Source organism: Talpa europaea (genome assembly GCF_964194135.1).
Source record: "Talpa europaea genome assembly, chromosome: X".
In the NCBI taxonomy this organism is placed as follows: Eukaryota; Metazoa; Chordata; class Mammalia; order Eulipotyphla; family Talpidae; genus Talpa; species Talpa europaea.
Genome location: NC_140081.1, coordinates 5,875,757 through 5,882,132, shown reverse-complemented (window position 1 = coordinate 5,882,132; position 6,376 = coordinate 5,875,757).

Below are 6,376 nucleotides of genomic sequence, written 5' to 3'. Positions count from 1 at the left end.
AGTAAGTTACTTCACCAATAAATGGTTCTGTAATTATTAGAAGGGATTAATATTATGTAATAATTGATTTAATTGAATTTTCTACTCTAGAAATACATTCATAAAAATGGTAATACTTTCCTGAAACACTGTTTGCAAACCTTACTTGATTTATGGGCCTCTTTAATAAAAATATAACAATCTTTAAAACTCCCTACGGCATTTTTTTAATCACATAAACATTTTTTTTATTTATTTTATTTTATTTTTTAAATTTTATTTATACAAGCACTGGGTACAGTCAGAAGCGCGAGAGGGTGAGAGAATTCACCAGAGCCAGAGCGGGGAGCAGAGCAGGCAGGAGGACCCAAGTACACTGCTGAGGGGAGCAGCGGGCGGCAGGAGAGGTCTGCGCACCATGTGGGACCCTCCTCCGGTGGCCGGGGAGCAGCCGGGGATCGAACCGGCGCTGCAGAGGCTGCAGGCAGCTTCGCAACCCAGCGCTCAACCGCTGCGCCACCTGGGAGGCCCAATCACATAAACATTTTTAGCTGGTAAGAGGTAAATAGTTTTTTTTTTTTTTTTTTTCTCCTATTATTTTATTTATTTTTTTTTTTAAATAAATTTTATTGTTATATTCCCCATACAATTGCAGCCCCCCCATTCTGACCCCAATCCCTCCCCTCCCGCCCCCCTAAAAGTGTCTCTGGTTCATAGTTTTTTGTTGATTTTGATTTTCACTATCTTATAGTTATTCATTTTCCTGGTCCCTTATTTAAGTTTTCTAGATTCCTGCTATGAGTGAGACCATCCGGTATTTTTCTTTTTCTTTTTGGCTTATTTCGCTGAGCATGATCCCTTCCAGCGCCATCCATGTTGCTGCAAATTGCATGTGTTTATCTTTTTTGAATGCTGAGTAATAGTTTTAAGGGAAAATTGCACAGATGCTTTAAGATCATTATACTATTAAATAATTTAATGCAAAATTTAATTAAAATATAGTAGTAATCATAACTCATAACAATAAATTTTACTTTTCACTATTTAAGGGTGATACTGACATTTGATTTATTTTGGATTATTTTTTAAAGAAAATATATAATTAACAAATTAGATATGAAGTTACATAAATATTTGAGGTGGTGATGGAATAAACAAATCACAGATTAATGCCAAACAATGTGTTATATAAAATTTGTAAGAATCATTTTGATTGCCTGATCTTTAGAATTCTTTCATTTTGTATTTAAACATCCTTTTTGCTTATTTGTATAACTTGGAGGTTTGTTGCTAGGTGACAAGTAGAGGTAGCCACTGTTGTTTGCAATTTCAAGTGTGCAAACAAACCTGGAAGGTGTGAATGGTCTTCATTTTCATTGAATGGAAAGTCAGTTATGTGATTTTGACTACTTAATTTTTCTCACTCTCTGGGAGTGCTAGAGTAATCGTGAAGTGTGAATTGAGAATTTGGGCCAAATGGATGCAACTCATGGCTCTGATGGAGGTCATCTTTAGGCTCACACACACACTGTTATAAATATCACATTCAATTGTCATTATGAACTCAGATAATCTCAAAGATTTCCCTGCAAAGGAAAAATATTTATATAATAATTTCGTCTTTCAGTCATTCCAAGGAAGAAATAGAAATCAAAGCTTTATCAGGAAAGATTTGTCAGGATGGTAGTATAGGAGGAATCTTAACTCATCTCCCATGGACACAATAAATCTACAACTACATATGCAGTAACTTACAAGGAAGGAGATGTGAAAACAGGACAAATGGAGATCCCACTGCAAAGGATAAAAAGACAGCACTGAGACAGGTAGGAGAAACTCCATAAGAGAGTAGTATATATACAAAGTGCTGAGAGGAAAAAACTTCCAACCAAGACTTCTTTACCTGGTGAACATGCAGAATTTATGGGACAAATATGAGTTTCCCAGCTAAGCAAAAGCTCAAAGAGTTTATCACCATTCACCTGGCCTTGGCAAGAAACATTAAGGAAACTTTTTTTTTTAAAGAATTATTTTTTTAAATATTTATTTTTTATTTATACAATAGTGGGATACAGGTCAGAGGCACGGGAGGGTGAGAGGATTCACCAGAGACAGAGCAGGGAGCAGAACAGGCAGACAGAACAAAAGCACTGCTGAGGGGAGCAGCAGGCAAGACAGGAGAGGTCTGCCGTGCCAAGTGGGCATCTCCCTGGCTGGCTGGGAATTGAACCCACCCTGCAGAGGCTGCGGACAGCTTCACAGCGCTGCGCTCAACCCGCTGCACCACCGGGGAGGCCCTAAGGGGACTTCTTTAAACTGAAAAGAAATGGCACTGACAACAAGAAAACACGTGAAAGGAGAAAAATCTCACTGAAAAAGATAATTATACAGTAAATAGTGAATCAATCACTTGTAAAGCAAGCATGAAGATTAAAAGACAAAAGTAGTAAAAAAAAAAAACCTAAAGCTTCAATAATTAATCAGGGAATACATATAATCAAAGATGTAACATGAAACATCAAAAATATAAAACATCAGTAGAGGTAAAAAAAATGTAAAGTTTTGGAATGTGTTCAAAGTTAAGGAGCTATTGGGCCTCCCCGGTGGCGCAGCGGTTGAGCGCTGGGCTGCGAAGCTGCCCGCAGCCTCTGCGGCGCTGGTTCGATCCCCGGCTGCTCCCCGCCCACCGGAGGAGGGTCCCGCATGGCGCGCAGACCTCTCCTGCCGCCCGCTGCTCCCCTCAGCAGTGTCCTTCGGTCCTTCTGCCTGCTCTGCTCCCCGCTCTGGCTCTGGTGAATTCTCTCACCCTCTCGCGCTTCTGACTGTGCCCAGTGCATGTATAAACAAACAAACAAATAAATAAAAAAAAAAAACATGCCTCTATTAAAAAAGAAAAAAGAAAAAAAATTTAAAAAAAAAAAAAAAGTTAAGGAGCTATCAACCCCAAGCTGAATGTTATAGACATAGGACGTTCTCAGTGAGGTAAGTCAGACAGAGAAAGACGTGTAGAATCTGAAACAACCAAACTCATAAAAACATAGAACAGATTTGTGGCTGCTAAAGATGGTGATGGGCCTGGGGAAAATGAGTAAAGGTCATTTTAAAGTCACTAAGAGAGTAGATGCTAAAAGTTCTCATCACATGAAAAAAAAATGTAATTTTGGGAGGTGATGAATGCTAACGAAGCTTATTGTGGTCATTATTTGCACTACATATATATATATATATATATCTCAAATCATTTTGTTGTGCCTCTTAATAGAATATTATATGTCAATTATAACTCATAAAACTGGAAGAAAAAAGAATGATCAAATGTAGTACAATATATGTATCTAGATTTTTAACTAAATGCTCACATTAAAAAAAAATGTAATACTCTGTGAGTAAGGTTGAGCTTGACTATGCTGTAGTAACAAACAGCCCATAATGCACATAAAGATTATGTCTCACTATAGTAAATGAACAATACAGGTCGGCAGGAGTCTCTGCTTGTGGCACTCACTTGGCACTCACTTCATAATTACTACAGCAGGGAGACAGGATTGTGGCAGGTCACTGGCTTTTAAGCTGGCCACTAGAAATGTCACTGTTTACTTCCACTTATTCTTTATTGGTTAAAGCAAGTTACATGGCTCCTTCGAGGAGGCAGGAAAGTGCAACACTATCATATTCCAAAACAATACTGGAGACCACCGCAGGTAAACTCTTCAATAGATGGGAAACGTTATAGGTTGAGACTAGAAAATGCTGCTCTGAAGGATCCCTCTTCCCAACCTGACAGGTGAGGGTATTCCTATGCTGGTATTTTGCAGTTACCAACTTTTTTTTAGTCTCTTTTCAGGAAGTCCCCATTTTCTTCACTATTTATAATGGCTAAACATTAGCAAGAATATCAAGTTTTTCCAAGCACGTCAAGTTACTTTTAATGGATGTCTGCTCTCTAATGAGGATTCCTATAAATTTAAATCATTAAGCTTGAAAACAGAGCCATTAACACAGATGTGACCCACTTTTTTGGTAATCACTAGATGTCTTTGGCTGATTGTCCAAAACTACCTGACCCAAGAGACATTGTTAATAAGGATTTGGTATTTGAAGCTTATTTCATGGTCTGGTATCTTCATTTTCCTGGCATGTTAAAACTGTACATCCATACTACATAATTTCATTTATGTAAAGTTCAAAAGTAGGCAGACTAATCTACAGTGTTAGACGTCAGGGTAGTTGTTATTGGGGAGAAGTGACTAGGACAGTGCATGGGGTTAGGTGCAGGATTTCGGGGTTGGGGGGTTGTAATATTCTTTCTTTAATGTGGATGGTGGATAAACAGGTGTGTTTGTCTTATGAAAATGCATTAACTTGAACTCTTATTTTTTATTTCCATACAAATTTCAGTTTAAAAGAGCTAGCTGAATTTCTCTAGCAGTCCTATAAGTTCTATGACAAGATTTCATCCCATGGGGAAGAGAGAGCAGGATCTGTGTCCCTTCTTCAGCTGTTCCTATTCTATATACCTGCTTCCAGTTTCTCCAGAAAGGACATTTCTTAATTCTTTCTCTAATCTATTTTGTGTGCACCTCGGGTAGAATGTGGAGAAAAATCTTGGAGTGTGCAGACTCACCCAATTATGCAGTTCCCAGAGTCTTCAACCCCTCTCAGTGCACACAAAACCTCTGCAAATGTGCAAACTATCCTGGTTGAACTGTTCTCACTGGTGTGTGGTTGAGTCTAACCCAGATAAATACTTGTTTCTCATCTGTCCGTGATGGTGCCTAGCTCTTCAGGGGTATTGGTTCAAGTGGTTCAACAAACTCATGAATCATAATTTTCCCAATTGTCGTTGTAAAAAAGGATGGCAGCAACACTCTTTCCATTCCTCTATATCCTTGGGCTTCTTGGTCCTTTAAAAACATGACATTGTTGAAGAGACAGGCCATTCTTGGAGAATGCCCCTTACGATGTTTTCTCATAACTAAATTCCAGGTATTTTTTATCAGCAGAAATATTGCAGAAATGATGTCACATCCTCCTCAGTGTATGATATCAGAAGGCACATGAGTTTGCTTTGCCCTGCTTAGGATGATGCTAACTTCAATCACTTGATTAAGATGAGGTCATCCAGGCTCTCTACTGTGAAGTTACTCTTTTCCCCTTTGTATTTAATGAGTAATTTGGGATAAGTATTCTTCCTCATCAGCTGTTTTACCATTACTTTAAACATCCACTGATGATTTTCTAACTCCATCATGCTGTATTGGTTGGCATTTTCATTTTATTTCATGCAGGAATACCCCTGAAAAATCTTGCAATTATACCTCATTAACTAACATGCAAGTGCTGGCCACATTCTGCTCCTAGAATCAAGAACAATCAGGAGGGAAAAATTTAAGTATTGTTTTCTGCATTTGATAGAGGCCTCAATTGCATGCTTTTGGGTCTGCTATTTTGTTTTTTAAATATAATCCCCTTGCTTTCCATCTTTCAGAACTTTCTCAGAGTTTCTGGTTTGCCAAGGTTCTTCTTTTTGTTTTTGTGATTGGTTATGCATTCAATACCTTGTATCTTTTCTATCATTTCTAGAGATTTTATTAAGGAGGGAATGTTATCTGTTCAGTACAGAATTTTGAAATGGATCCCATCATTACAATATCCCTCCAAGGCTAATATATTTTATATAATATTTAGTATTGTGTGATATCAGCTGGTGTGAAAGTGAGGCTCACCAAATAGAAAATGTTTTACAAAAGGAATTTTTGCATCCAGTCCTTCAAAAGAGGCATCTTAATCAGTTTTTCAAATGCTAATATATCACATGAAAGCCATTCCCCTTTCAGGTCACAAGCTAATTATTTTTGGTAGCAAATTAATATGATGAGTTAATGCTGCCAGTAAAGTAAGAACTACTTAATTGTCATAATTAATGGAAGTTAAACATAATCATTGCATAATCAAGCAAGATACATTTTGAGATGTTGTTTCATTGATTTTTTCATGGTGGTTTCTCATTCCTTGAACATAATGATAAAATTGAGCAATTCATGGGGTGCCTCTCAGCAATTAGTTCCAATTAGTCAGATTCTGTCATGAGTCATACACCTTGTTTCTTTAGTTATATTTTTCCAGTGTGGTCTAGAAAATCTTAAGAACATGTACCCATTCATTAAGAAAATCACATTTTAATTGCCAAAATACACTTCTTAATAATTTGAATCTTGCAATTTATTATAAAATATTTGATGAATATAATCAGTATGTGATCATAAAAATATTAATAAAATGAACTCCTGTGCACCAGTCACCAAGCTGGGAAATTTAACATTACCATTAATTTGAAGCCCTCTGCCTTTCATGACTCCTGCTTCCTCATTCCCCCAGGTCAGTAATTATCCAAGTT